Genomic DNA, 15,912 nt, shown 5'->3' with positions numbered 1-15,912 from the left:
CACTTCAGTACCTTCCCTGTAGTGGTTGCTGATAGTTTTTCAAACATGTACGGTTGATTTTATTAGGGGGGTGGGGTTGTTTTTTTTTTTCTTTATAGTTGATTTTGCTCGCCCACAGAAAGCATTCACATTTTTCTTTACAGCTGTAGTGTTCCATTGTGTGGCTTCTTATACTTCCATCATTTGGAATTTTAACAAAATTTCACAGAGTTGCAGTGATTAATGCTGAACATGCATAATCTGTCCCTGGTTGGATAAACATCTATACAGGAAATTTTGAGGAAATATTATATGGACAACCTTTCCTTGTGATCTATTAACTTTAATTTTTAAAAAACTGAGAAACTTTAAAAAAAAAATTATATGGACAACCTGTTACATAAGGTGGTAAGCATTAGCTGAGAAAAAAAAAAGTTAGAACATGGACTGTGAGATTGGCCATAAGGAATCTTCCCATCCCTGCATATTAGGCCAGTACTCAAGATTTTTGGCCTCAGGAGCCTTTTATAGCATTTATTTTTTTTAAGGAGGTACTCGGGAGATTGAACCATACATGGGAAGATGGGAAGCAGGCATTCAACCTCTAGGCTACAGCTGTTCCCCAGTGAGAGTTGGTTTTAAGAAGTAGCAAGGACTGAACCCAGGACCTCGTACATGGGAAGCTAGGAAGAAGGTGCTCACCCATGTGAGCTACATCCACTTCTCAGCGTTAAATTATTGAAGGCCTTTCTGAAAGAGCAACTGAGAAAATACTTTAAAATCCAATTAATTAGAAATATTTTATGAGAATTCCCAAAACAAAAAAAAGCAAAGGGATTGTTTTTACATTTTTGCAATTCTCTTGACGTCTGATAATAGAAGACAACTGAGTTTTTGTATCTGCTTCTGCATTCAGTCTCTTGCAGTATCATGTACTACAGGCCCTGGAAAACTACATGATGGTAAGAAAGTGAAAAGACATTTTAGTATGCCAAATCTTCACAGATCTTCTTTTAGGTATCTTAGGGTTGTCTAAGGATCCCCAGACCATACTTTGAGAATCACTCCATGGGCCCTTTGTGATGTTCCATCAAGAACATCTGATCCCTTGTGACCACCAAGGTGGCATAAGTGCCCTTGAGGGACATTCAAACAGGCCTTGCAGCCCCCATTCTTGGCCTCTTGAGTCACTGCTGCAACCATGTGCAGAAACCCCTGCTAGCCTCCCTGAGGATGAGAAACATGGACAAGTCCTCCAAACACCAGGTAAATGAGCACAGACGTCTTAAGCCATCCTGCAGGAGTTTGGCTGCCAGCTGCCTCCAGCTACCTAATGACCCAGGCAAGAACTGCCCAGAACTGAAAGCATATAAAATGGCTCTTTTGGGAAGCGGATTTGGCCCAATGGATAGGGTGACCACCTACCACATGGGAGGTCCAAGGTTCAAATCCAGGGCCTCGTGACCCATGTGGTCAGCTGGCCCACGTGCAGTGCTGAATGCACGCAAGGAGTGCCGTGCCACGCAGGGGTGTCCCCTGCATAGGGGAGCCCCATGTGCAAGGAGTGCGCCCGTATGGAGAGCCACCCAGCGCAAAAAAATTGCAGCCTGCCCAGGAATAGTACCACACACATGTAACAAAAAGAGACACATTCCAGGTACCACTGACACAAGTGGACACAGAAGAACACACGGGGAGCGGACTTGGCCCAATGGATAGGGTGTCTGCTACCACATGGGAGGTCTGCGGTTCAAACCCTGGGCCTCACTGGCCCATGCGCAGTGCTGATGGGCGCAAGGAGTGCCGTGCCACGCAGTGGTGTCCCTCACGTAGGGGAGCCCCATGCGCAAGGAGTGCGCCCCATAAAGAGAGCCGCCCAGCACGAAAGAAAGTATAGCCTGCCCAAGAATGGCGCCGCACACACGGAGAGCTGACACAACAAGATGATGCAACAAAAAGAAACCAGATTCCTGGTGCCACTCAAGGATAGAAGTGGTCACAGAAGAACACACAGTGAATGGACACAGAGAGCAGACAACTGGGGGGCAGGGGAAGGGGAGAGAAATAAATTAAAAATAAATCTTAAAAAAAAAACAACACAGGGGAAACAGACTTGGCCCAGTGGTTAGGACGTCCGTCTACCACATGGGAGGTCCGCGGTTCAAACCCCGGGCCTCCCTGACCTGTGTGGAGCTGGCCCATGCACAGTGCTGATGCGTGCAAGGAGTGCCGCACCACGCAGGGGTGTCCCCCGCGGAGGGGAGCCCCACGCACAAGGAGTGCACCCGTAAGGAGAGCCACCCAGCGCGAAAGAAAGCGCAGCCTGCCCAGGAGTGTCACCGCCCATACTTCCCGTGCTGCTGAGGACAACAGAAGCGGACAAAGAAACAAGACGCAGCAAGTAGACACAGAGAACAGACAACCGGGGGAGGGGAGGGGAATTAATAAAATTAATCTTTTTTTAAAAAAAAAAAAACAGCGAATGGACACAGCAGACACCTGGGGGGGATAGAAATTTTAATAAAATGGCTCTTTTAAGCCACCGTTTGACTCAACTGATAACGCATATAATGTTTGCATGGCACGGCACTCCTTGCGCGTATCAGCACTGCGTGTGGGCCAGCTCACCACACAGGTCAGGAGGCCCTTGGTTTGAACCCTGGACCTCCTATATAGTAGGCGGACACTCTTATCAGTTAAGCCAAATCAGCTTCCCTCAAAATTATTTCAAAATTAAAAGTTTTTAAAGAACCTGAAGCATATCTATAAAGTCCCTTTAGCCATATAAAGTAACATTCACAGGTTCTAGGGGTTAGGACTTGGACACATTTGGGGAGCCACTATTCAGCCGACCTCACCCTCAAATTCCGGTTACCAGGATTGGCTGAGGAGTCTTGCTCCTGTCCAGGGCCTGATTTGGACCTTTTGAGACCTTAAGTGCTGAACAGATTGTGGTGCCACTTTCCCATGTGCAATTCAAATTTAAAAAGTATTAAAACAAAAAGTGGGAAGCGGATGTGGCTCAGGCAACTGGGCTCCTGCCTACCACATGGGAGGTCACTGGTTCAGATCCCAGTGCCTCCTAAAGAAGACAGTGAGCTGGCACAACAGGCAGGCATGGTGAGCTGATGCAACAACATGACACAAGAGACTTGGGGAGGAAAAACAGAATGAGAGAGACAACAAAGCAGGGAGTGGAGGTGGCTCAAGAGATTAGGCACCTCCCTCCCACATCAGATGTCCCGGGTTCAGCTTCCGGTGCCTTCTAAAGGAACAAGTAAGATGAACAGACACAGCAAGTGAAAAACAACAAGGGGGTAGGGAGAAATAAAAACAAAATGAAAAAAAAAAGAACCGTATTAAGGTACAATTATGTGTGAGGAAATGCAGCAATGTTGTGATTTTTCCCATGATACGTTGTAAAAATATATGAATTACTTCGAGAGTGGGTGTGGAATAATTCATTCAAGAAATACTCAAGTGGGAAGGAAATGAAGGCGATGATGTATATTCTGTGAATTACAAGTACTGTAGTTACAGTGTTTTGTAGGTAGAGGAGGGATGAGGAGTGAGAAGTGACACTATACTCCAACAAGAGCCTGATCTTGAGGGTTCTGTAGGATTCCATCAAGGGAGACCACTGCAGGAATTTAAAGCGAGGGAGTAACTTGGTCACATTTCCACTTTAGAAAGAGCACTCCGTGGAGATTCGTTTAGAGAAGACAGAAGCCTTAAAATATGCTAGTAGGGTGGACAGCTGCAGTAATCTCATCAACTCACTGATTTTTATTAATTAGAACCTTCCATGGGAATGTATTTTATTCATTACTTTTTTAAAAGATTTATTTATTTAGCCCCCTCCCCCGTTGTTCGTGCTCACTGTCAGCTCTCTGTGTCTGGTTGTTGCGTGCTCATTTTTTTTTTAGGAGGCATCGAGAACTAAACCCAGGACCTCCCATGTGGGAGGGCGGCACCCAATGGCTTGAGCCACCTCTGTCTCTTTGTGTTTCCTTGTTGTGTCTCTTCATTGGGTCATCTCACTGTCTTGCTCGTCTTATTTAGGAGGCACTGGGAATTGAACCCAGGACCTCCCATGTAGTAGCTGGGTGCCCAAGTGCCACATCTGCTTCCCCATTAGTTTATTCTTATTGTGGTAACACATGCACCATGAATACGCCATTTTAACCATTTTCAAGGGTACAATTCAGTGATGGTAACTGCAATGTTGTGCTACTATCACCCCTGTTACCAAAAGTTTTTCATCACCCATCCAGAAACTCTGTATCCATTAAGTGATAATTCCCAAGTTCCTGCTCCATTCTTCAATGGAAATTTTTACAAAAAATAAGCTAGCTGATATTCAAATAAATAACTTAAAATGTATTCTGGAACAATCCTAAAATTGTGAAAAACAAAAGTGTGTAGTCCTTGAGTCCTAATATTGTTTCACATTGATTTCCTTCATAACAAGGGCATCAAGGGAAACGGACTTTGGCCCAGTGGTTAGGGCGTCCGTCTACCACATGGGAGGTCCGTGGTTCAAGCCCCGGGCCTCCTTGACCCGTGTGGAGCTGGCCCATGCGCAGTGCTGATGCGCGCAAGAAGTGCCGTGCTACACAGGGTGTCCCCCGCGTAGGGGAGCCCCACGCGCAAGGAGTGCACCCCATAAGGAGAGCCGCCCAGCGCGAAGGAGGGAGCAGCCTGCCGAGGAATGGCGCCGCCCACACTTCCCGTGCCGCTGACGACAACAGAAGCGGACAAAAGAAAACAAGACGCAGCAAAAAGACACAGAAAACAGACAACCGGGGGAGGGGAGGGGAATTAAATAAATAAATCTTTAAAAAAAAAAACAAAAACAAGGGCATCAAGAAGAAAATATTGATGTCTATGCTCACCTCATGACAACTATTCAGTCCTCTGTGTTTCCTTCAAGTTATTAGATACACACATAGATGTTCCTTTCAGTATACATATACATTTCTGCATTCTGATTTTCTTTATAGAATATTATTTCATAAAATTTTTGTGTTGATGTCAGTTTTATAAATATCCTTTCAATGGCTGTGTAATATTTTAATTTTTCAAAAATTTATTTTATTTATTTATTTATGCCCCCCCCCCCGTTGTTTGCACTTGCTGTCTGCTCTCTGTGTCTGTTCATTGTGTACTCATCTTCTTTTTAGTAGGCACTGGGAACCCAACCTGGGACCTCCCATGTGGGAGGGAGGTGCCCAATTGTTTGAGTACCTCTGCTCCCCGTTTATTCTATCTCTCATTGTGTTTCTTCGTTGCATCATCTTGTTCATCAGCTCACCACATCAGTCCGTTGTGTCAACTCATTGTCTTTCTCATCTTATTTAGGAGGCACCAGGAACTGAACCCAGGACCATATGGGAGACAGGTGCACAATTGCTTGAGCCATATCTGCTTCCCCTATTTTATTTTTTTTTAATTTCCACTCTTCTTTTTTTTTTTAGGAGGTTCCAGCTATTGAACCAGGACCTAATACATGGGAAGCAGGTGTTCAAACACTTGCGCTACATCCACTCCCCTCTTTTTTTTATTTATTTGTTTGTTTATTTTTAGGTACAAGGGGCCAGGGATTGAACCTGGGATGTAGTATGTGGAAATCTGGAGGTCAACCACTGAGCCACATCAGCTACCCTGAGTTAGTTTTTTGTTTGTTTTACTTGTTGTTTGTTTTTGGGGTTTTTTTTTAGGAGGCACTGGGAACAGAACCCAGGACCTCCCATGGGGAGGTGGGTTCTCAACTGCTTGAGCCACATCTGCTTTCTCCATTTTATTTTTAAATGTGCACTGTTATAGTTTAAAAAGAGACAGATGACAGATATAAATAGAATGATATAACAAATGTAGCAAAAATATTAAAAGTTGGTAATTCTGGGCATCTGTCTAGGAGCTATATTGGAGTTCTTGTTATTTGTTTTTGTATTATTTTTGCAAAAGTCCTGTAAGTTTGAAATTATTTCAAAATAAGAAGTGTTACATCACCCTAAGAACAAAGCCAGACGAATATACTACAAGAAAAGAAAATTACAGACTAATCTCTCCAATGAACATAGATGTGAAGATTCTCAACAAAATACTTGCAAATAGAATATCAAAATAATTATATACCACAACCAAGTGGGATTTATTCCTAGTATGCAAGGGTGGTTCAACATAAAAAAATCAATAACATAATATACCACATTGACAAATTGAAGGAAAAAAAACATGATGATCCCGATTGATAAAGAAAAGGCATTTGACAAAATCCAGCATCCTTTCTTGATTAAAAAAAACACTTCAAAAGATAGAAGGGGGAAACGGACTTTGGCCCAGTGGTTAGGGCGTCCGTCTACCATATGGGAGGTCCGCGGTTCAAACCCCGGGCCTCCTTGACCCATGTGGAGCTGGCCATGCGCAGCGCTGATGCGCGCAAGGAGTGCCGTGTCACGCAAGGGTGTCCCCCGCGTGGGGGAGCCCCACGCGCAAGGAATGCGCCCGTGAGGAAAGCCGCCCAGCGTGAAAAGAAAGAGCAGCCTGCCCAGGAATGGCGCCACCCACACTTCCCGTGCCACTGATGACAACAGAAGCGGACAAAGAAACAAGACGCAGCAAATAGACACCAAGAACAGACAACCAGAGGAGGGGGGGAATTTAAATAAATAAATAAATCTTTAAAAAAAAAAAAAAGATAGAAGGAAAATTCCTCAAAATGATAAAAGGCATATATGAAAAACCCACAGCCAACATCATACTCAATGGTGAAAGGTTGAAAGCTTTCACTCTAAGATCGGGAACAAGACAAGGATGCCCTGTACAGTTATTCAAAATTGTGTTAAAAATTCTAGCTAGAGCAATTAGACAAGAAAAAAATACTAAAAGGCATCCAAATAGGAAAAGAGGAAGTAAAACTTTCACTATTTGTGGATGATATGTTCCAATATTTAGAAAACTCGGAAATGTCTACAACAAAGCTACTTGAGGTAATAAATGAGTTCAGCAAAGTAGCAGGATACAAGATCGACATGCAAAAATCGGGGGGAAATTTAGTATACAGTAGCAACAAAAAGACTCAAATACCTAGGAATCAATTTAACCAAAGAAGTACAGGACCTATATACAGAAAACTACAAAACATTGATAAAAGGAATAAAAAAAGACCTAAACAAATGGAAAGACATTCTGTGCTCATGGACTGGAAGACTGAATAATATCGTGAAGATGTCAATCCTACCCAAATTAATTTATAGATTCAAGGCAATACCAATCAAAATCCCAACAGCCTACTTCACAGAAATAGAAAGGAAATTACCAAATTCATTTGGGAGAGAAAGTACACCCAAATAGCCAAAAGCATTCTAAAAAAGAAGAGTGACCTGGGAGGAATTTCACTGCCTGACCTAGAAACAATTTACAAAGCTACAGTGGTCAAAAAAGCATGGTATTGGCATAAAGACAGACATATCGATCAGTGAAATAGAATTGAGAGTCCAGAAAGGAACCCTTAACCTCTACAGCCAACTGTTTTTGACAAACCTATCAAGTCCATGTTAACAGGACAAAACAGTCTCTTCAATAAATGGAGCTGGGAAAACTGGATATCCATAACCAAAAGAATGAAAGAGGACCCTTATCTCTCTCCCTGTACAAGAATCAACTCAAAATGAATCAAAGACCTAAATATAAAAGCCAGGACCATGGGAAGCAGATTTGGCTCAATGGATAAAGCATCCACCTACCACATGGGAGGTCCAAGGTTCACACCCAGGGCCTCCTTGACCCGTGTGGAGATGGTCCAAGCGCAGTGCTGATGTGCGCAAGGAGTGCCGTGCCATACAGGGGTGTCCCCTGTGTAGCGCAGCCCCACGCGCAAGGAGTGCACCCTGTAGGGAGGGCTGCCCTGCACGGAAAAAGTGCAGCCTGCCCAGGAGTGGCACCGCACACATGGAGAGCTGACACAACAAGATGACGCAACAAAAAGAGACACAGATTCTGGGTGCTGCTGGCAAGAATCCAGGCAGACACAGAAGAATACACAGCAAATGGGCACAGAGAGCAGACAACTGGGGGGGGGGGGGAAGGTGAGAGAAATAAATAAAAAATAAATCTTAAAAAAAAAAAAAAAAGCAGGACCATAGAACTGCTAGCAGAAAATGTAGGGAAACGTCTTCAGGACCTCGTAGTAGTTAGTTTCTTGGACATTAACACCCAAAGCATGAGCAACAAAAGAAAAAATAGATAAACGGAACCTTCTCAAAATTAAACACTTTTGCACCTCAAAGGACTTTGTCAAAAGGGTGAAAAGGCAGCTGACTTAATGGGAGAAAATATCCAATAAGGGTTTAATATCCATGATATATAGAGAGATGCTGCCACTCAACAATAAAAAGACAAATAACCCAATCAAAAAATGGCAAAAGACTTGAATAGACATTTGTCCAAAGAAGAAATACAAATGGTGAAAAAACACACGAAAAAGTGTTCATCATCACCAATGATTAGGGAAATGCAAATCAAAAGTAAAATGAGATATCGTTTCACACCTATTAGAACGGCCACTATTAAAAAGGCAGAGAACTACCAGTGTTGGAGAGGATGTGGAGCGATAGGAACATTTATTCACTGCTGGTGGGAATGTAGAATAGTACAGCCACTGTGCAGGACTATTTGGCAGTTTCTAAAGACGTTGAATATAGATTTGACACATGACCCAGCAATACCACTCCTCCGTATATACCCAGAAAAACTGAGAGCAGTGACACAAACCAGACATCTGCACAGATATTCATAGTGGCATTATTTGCGATTGCCGAAAGATGGCAACAACCCAGGTGTCCATCAACCAATGAACGGATAAACAAACTGTGGTGTGCACACATGATGAAATATTATGTGGTTAAAGAAGAAATGAAGTCGTAAAGCATATGAAAACATGGCTGACATGTGGGACATTATATTCAGTGAAACAAACCAGACACAAAACGATAAATAGAGTATGACTGCACTATTATGAACTAAATATATTGTGTGATTTCATGGAGTCAATAGCTTGAATATGGGCCACCAGAAAATAGAATAACGTTAGAGAATAGAAAGCTGAGGGTTAATTTGTGCAGGATTGGTAAAAAGGGTGTGTGTTCATCTTTAGACATGAAGAGGAAAGGTGAAATCACAATAAATGTTTGTGAACTAGCAGTGCTATTATATAGGTATACATTGTGTGAAAAGGAAAGTCTAAGGTCATGTATATTACTCAAAGGAAAGTTAAAAAATGTAACATGGGACAGTACTGCATAGTAAAACCTTATGTGAAATCTGAATATGGATAATATTGCATATATAAAATGTAAATATTAATTTTTAAAGATGAAATTAGATTAGTGATTATGTAGGGCTGGGGAAGGATAGAGGGAATGAGAGGTAAGTGCTAAAGGGCGTGGAGTGTTTCTTTTTGGAGTAATGAAATTGATCTAAAATTTTTTGTGGTGATGGATGCACAACATTGTGATTATACTAAAAGCCATTGATTATACAACTTGGATAGACTATATGGTATATGAATATATCTCAATAAAACTGCTTTAAAATAAATAAATAAATATGCAAGAATAGCCAGAGAACATGTAAGTATACTTCATCTTAATCAGATGCCTAGATATTAGAAAAAAATTATAAGCCATACTAAGAAAATAGAAGACATGGCCCAAGAAAAGGAATATATTAAAGCCCCGGAAGAGATGCAGAATTTGAGAGAATTAATCAGCGAGATGCATACAAATTTCCAAAATCAAATTAATGAGTTGAAAGACAATATGGTCAAAGAGACAAACGACATCAAGAAGACACTGAGTGAATGCAAAGAAGAATCTGAAATCCTGAACAGAAAAGTAACAGAGCTCATAGGAATAAAAGACACACTAGATGAGATCAAAAACACATTAGAGGCATGCAACAGCAGACTCAAAATGATAGAAAAAGAATAAGTGATACTGAAGACAGAACAGCAAAAACTGAAGAGAGAAAAGAATGTAAAAAACTGATCAGGGGCTCAGAGAGTTGAATGATAAGACAAAACACAACAATATACATGTCTTGGAAGTTCCAGAAGGTAAAGAGAAGCGAAAGGGGCAGAAAGAGTATTTGAGGAAATCATAGCTGAAAATTTCCCAACTCTCACAAAAGAAATGAACTTACATGTCCAAAAAGCACACTATACCCCAATCAGAATAAATCCAAATAGACTGACTCCAAGACACCTATTACTCAGAATATCAAATGTCAAAGATAAAGAGACATCCAGTAAGATTTAACACAGATTTCTCTTCAGAAACCATGGAGGCAAGAAGACAGTGGTATATGATACAATTACGATACTGAGAGGGAAAAACTACCACCTGAGAGTTCTTTATCCATCAAAACTGTCCTTCAAATATGAAGGTGAGTATAAAATGTTCACAAACAAACAGAAACTAAGAGAGTTTGCAAAAAAAGAATCCACCTTTGCAGGAAATATTAAAGGAAGCCTTATAACCCGAAAGAAAAAGACAGGAGAAACTGGCTTGGAGGAGAGTATAGAAGAAATAGCAAAAAGATAACTGTATTAGTCAGCCAAAGGGGTGCTGATATAAAGGGTATTTATTTGGAGTAGGAGCTTACAGGTCCCAGGCCATAAAGCATAAGTTACTTCCCTTACCAAAGTCCATTTCCACCTGTTGGAGCAAAATGTCTGCTAATATCTGCGAGAGTTCAGGCTTCCTGGTTCCTCTCTTCCCAGGGCTTGCTTCCTTCTGGGCTCACAGTTCCTCTCTTCGTGGGGCTTGCTTCTCTTTCCTCTTTGTGCTTACTTCCTGGGGCTCCAGTTCAAGACTCCAGCATCAATCTCCAACATCAAAACCCTCCAACTCTGTCCTCTGCCATGTCTTTTATCTCAACACTGTACTGGCCCAATCAACGCCCTAATCATAATTTAATCATGCCCAGGTACAGACCAGTTTACAAACATAATCCCGTATCTATTTTTGGAATTCATAACTATATCAAACTGCTACAATAACCAAAAGAAAAAAGACAGACAAAAATAAAATATGATGTATAAAAAGCAAAGAATAAAATGGGGGAAGTAAATAGTGCATTTACAGTAATATCATTGAAAGTGAGTGGATTAAACTCCCCAATCAAAAGAGACAGGCCGACAGAATGGATAAAAAAAAACATGAGCCATCCGTATGCTGCTTACAAGAAACTCACTTAGACCTAGGGATACAAATCAGCTGCAAGTGAAAGGTTGGAAAGATACTCCACGCAAATAGTAACCAGAAAAGAGCAGGGGTAGTTATACTAGTATCAGACAAAACAGACTTTAAATGCAAAAAAGTTATGAGATACAGAAGGCCATTATATATTAATAAAAGGGACAATCCACCAGAAAGATATAATAGTCATAAATATCTATGCACCTAACCAGGGTACCCCAAAATACATGAGAAAAACTCTGGGAAAACTGAAGGGAGAAATAGACACCTCTACAGTAATTGTTGGAGACTTCAACACCACACTCACATCATTAGATAGAACAACTAGACAAAAGATCAATAAGGAAACAGAGAACTTGAACAATATGATGAATGAGTTAAACCTAACAGACATATATAGAACACTGCATCCAAACTCAGCATGTTATACATTCTTCTCAAGTGCCCATGGATCGGACAGATCACATGTTAAGGCACAATGAAGCTCTCAATAAATATAAAAAGAATGAAAATATGTAAAGGACCTTCTCAGATCATAATGAAATGAAACTGGAAATCAAAATAGACAGTAAAAAACCAAATTCACAAATGTGTGGAGGCTGAATAACACTCCTAAATAATCAGTGGGTCAAAGAAGAACTTGCAAGTGAAATCAGTAAATTTATTGAGACAAATGAAAATGAGAACACAATGTATCAAAGCTTATGGGATACAGCAAAGGCAGTCTTGAGAGGGAAAAGTTATAGCCCTAAATGTATATATTAAAAAGAAAAGAGAACTAAACTCAAAGACTTAACTGAACAACTAGAGAAACTAGAAAAAGAACAGCAAACCAATCCCAAAGCAAACAGAAGGAAATAAATAATAAAGATTAGAGCAGAAATATATGAAATTGAGAACAGAAAAAACAATAGAGAGAATCAACAAAACCAAAAGCTGGTTATTTGAGAAGATCAATAAAATTGACAAACCCCGAGCTAGACTAACAAAGAAAAAAAGAGAGAAGATACAAATAAATACAATCAGAAATGAAAAGGGGAAGCTACACCTGACCCCACAGAAATAATAAGAATCATGAGGGTATTATGAGAAACTGTATCCCAAAATTTAGACAACTTAGAAGAAATGGACAAAGTCCTAGAAATGCACAACCAACCTACAATGACGCTCCAAGAAATAAAAAACTTAACAAACCAGTCGCCTTTATTTTATGTATTTATTTCTCCCCACCCCCTCATTGTTTTGCACTTGCTGTGTCTGTTGTCTTCCTTGTTTCTTTAGGAGGCACCGGAACTGAACCCTGGAACTCTGATGTGGGAGGGAGGCATATAATCACTTGAGCCACCTCCACTCCCCTCCAATTACCTGTAAAGAGATTGAATGCATCATCAAAAATCTCCCAGCAAAGAAAAGTCCAGGACCAGATGGCTTCACACGTGAATTCTATCAAGCATTTCGATAAGAACATCAATCCGGGTTAAACTCTTCCAAAAAACTGAAGAGGAAGGAATATTACCCAACACATTTTATGAAGCCAACATCACCCTAATATCAAAGCTAGATTAAGATACTACCAGAAAAGAAAATTACAGAGCAATCTCTCTAATGGACATAGATGCAAAAATTCTTAACAAAATACTTACAAATCTAATCCAACAGCATACCAACAGCATATCATGACCAAGTGGGGTTTATTCCTGGTATACAAAGCTGGTTCAACATAAGAAAATCAATCAATGTAATACACTACCTTAACAAATTGAAGAAAAAAACCCACGTGATCACCTCACGCAGAAAATAATTTGACAAAATCCAGCATCCTTTTTTGAAAAAAAATACTTCAAAAGATAGGAATAGAAGGAAAATTCCTCAATATGATAAAAGGCATATATGAAAAAACCTACAGCCAACATCATACTTAATGGGGAAAGGTTGAAAGCTTTCTTTCTAAGATTGGGAACAAGACAAGGATGCCCACTGTCACCATTGTTATTCAATATTGTACTAGAAGTTCTAGCTAGGGTAATTAAACAAGAAAAAATAAATAAAGGCATCCAAATAAGAAAAGAGGAAGTAAAACTCTCTCCCTTTTGCAACGACATGATGGTCCTGTACTTAGAAAATCCTGAAGTATCCATGACAAAGCTACTTGAGGTAATAAACGAGTTCAGCAAAGTGGCAGGATACAAGATCGACATGCAAAAATCAGTAATGTTTTTGTACACTAGTACTGAACAATCTGAGGAAGAAATCAGGGGAAAAAATCCATTTTTGATAGTAACAAAAATACTCAAATAACCTAGGAATTAATTTAGCCAAAGAAGTACAGGACCTATATGCAGAAAACTACAAAACAAAGCCAAAATAAATTTAAAAAGACGTAAACAAATGAAAAGGCATTCTGTGTCCATGGATTGGAAGAATAAATATCATGAAGATGTCAATCTTACCCAAACCGATTTATAGATTCAATGCAATACCAATCAAAATCCCAAGGCTTACTTAACAGAATTAGAAAATTCATTTGGAAGGGAAAGTGCACCCAAATAACCAAAAGCATTCTAAAAAATAAGAGCGACATGGGAGGAATTTCACTACCTGACCTTGAAACATATTGCAAAGTTATGGTGGTCAAAACATCATGATACTGGCATAAAGACAGACTCATCGATCAGTGGAATAGAACTGAGAACCCAGAAATAAACGCTCGCCTATATAGTCAACTTGTTTTTGACAAACCTACCAAGTTAATGTTAACAGGACAGAACAGTCTCTACAACAAACGGTGCTGGGACAACTGGATATCTATAACCAAAAAAGTGAAAGAGGACCCCTATCTTACTCCCTGTACAAGAATCAACTCAAAATGGATCAAAGACCTAAATATAAAAGCCAGGACCATAAAACTACTAGAAGAATATGTAGGGAAACATCTTCAACCTTGTAGAAGGTGGTGGTTTCTTGGACCTTAACACCCAAAGCACGTGCAACAAAAGAAAAAATAGATAAACGGGACTTTCTCAAAATTAAACACTTTTGCACCTCAAAGGACTTTGTCAAAAGGGTGAAAAGACAACCAACTGCATGGGAGAAGATATTTGATAATCACATACCCAATAAGGGTTTAATATCCAGATATATGAAGAGATGTTACAACTCAACAATAAAAAGACAAATGATCCAATTAAAAAGTGAGCAAAAGACTTGAATAGACATTTGTCCAAAGAAGAAATACAAATGGCAAAAAAACACATGAGGAAATGTCCAACATCACTAATGATTAGGGAAATGCAAATCAAAACTACTTAGAGATATCATTTCACACCTATCAGAATGGCCACTATTAAAAAGAGAACTGCAAGTGTTGGAGAGGATGTGGAGAGATAGGAACATTTAATCACTGTTGGTGAGAATGCAGAATGGTACAGCCACTGTGCAGGACTGGCAGCTCCTAAAGAAGTTGAATACAGACTTGCCACGTGACCCGCAATACCACTACTGGGTATATACCCAGAAGAACTGAGAGCAGTGACACGAACAGACACCTGCACACCGATGTTCATAGCGGCATTACTCATGATTGCCAAAAGTTGGAAACAACTCAGATGTCCATCAACAGATGAATGGATAAACAAACTGTGGTCCATTCACATGATGGAATAGTATGCAGCTGTAAGAAATGAAGTCATAAAGCATATGACAACATCGATGAACCTGGAGAACATTATGTCGAGTGAAGCAAGCCAGACACAAAAGGACAAATACCATATGATTGAATTACTGAGTCAAGTATATTGTGTAACATATTGTATGATTTTTAAAAAATGTATAGGTATCCAGTACATTTAATTGAGTAATGTATGTTTTTATTCAGCTGTGTTTTCTTTTTAGTTTTTTTTTTAATTTAGTTTCTTTCTCTTCCCTCCCCCCCCCCCAACCCCCAGGCCCGTTGTCTGCTCTCTGTGTCCAATCACTGCGTGTTCTTCTGTGTCCGCTTGCATTCTTGTCAGGTGGCACCGGGAATCTGCATCTCTTTTTTGTTGCATAATCTTGCTGCATCAGCACTCTGTGTGTGAGGCGCCAGGCCGGTTGTGTTTTTCACACAGGGCAGCTTTCCTTGCAGTGTGCACTCCTTGTGCCTGGACACCCCTATGTGGGGGACACCCCTGTGTGGGACAGCATTCCTTGTGTGCAGCAGCACTGCGCATGGGCCAGCTCACCACACAGGCCAGGAGGCCCTGGGTATCAAACACTGGACCTCCTACATGGTAGGAGGTCACTCTATCAGTTGAGCCATATCTGCTTCCCTCTTTTTAGTTTTTAATTGTTCCTATTTTCAATTTTTAAATGTACAAAATAAAGTTAAAAAAAATAGCCAGAAATAGCAGCTCAGCTCTATACACAGGGGAAGCCTAGAGAGATTGAGAGATGATGGATCTTTTGTATGTTTTGTTTGTCTGGTTTTTGTTTATTATTATTATTACTGAAATAATGAAAATGCTCTAATAATGATTGAAGTGGTGAATGCACAACTATGTGATTATACTAAATACCCATTGATTGTACACCTGGGATGAACTACATGCTTTCTTAATATGTAGCAATAAAATTGATTTGTTTAAAAATTGTTTTTAAAAGAGGGCAAGGTTACTAATGAAGAGCCTTAGGAATT

The sequence above is a fragment of the Dasypus novemcinctus genome, chromosome 19, assembly GCF_030445035.2.
Source record: "Dasypus novemcinctus isolate mDasNov1 chromosome 19, mDasNov1.1.hap2, whole genome shotgun sequence".
Lineage (NCBI taxonomy): Eukaryota > Metazoa > Chordata > Mammalia > Cingulata > Dasypodidae > Dasypus > Dasypus novemcinctus.
This window is presented reverse-complemented; position numbering follows the sequence as displayed.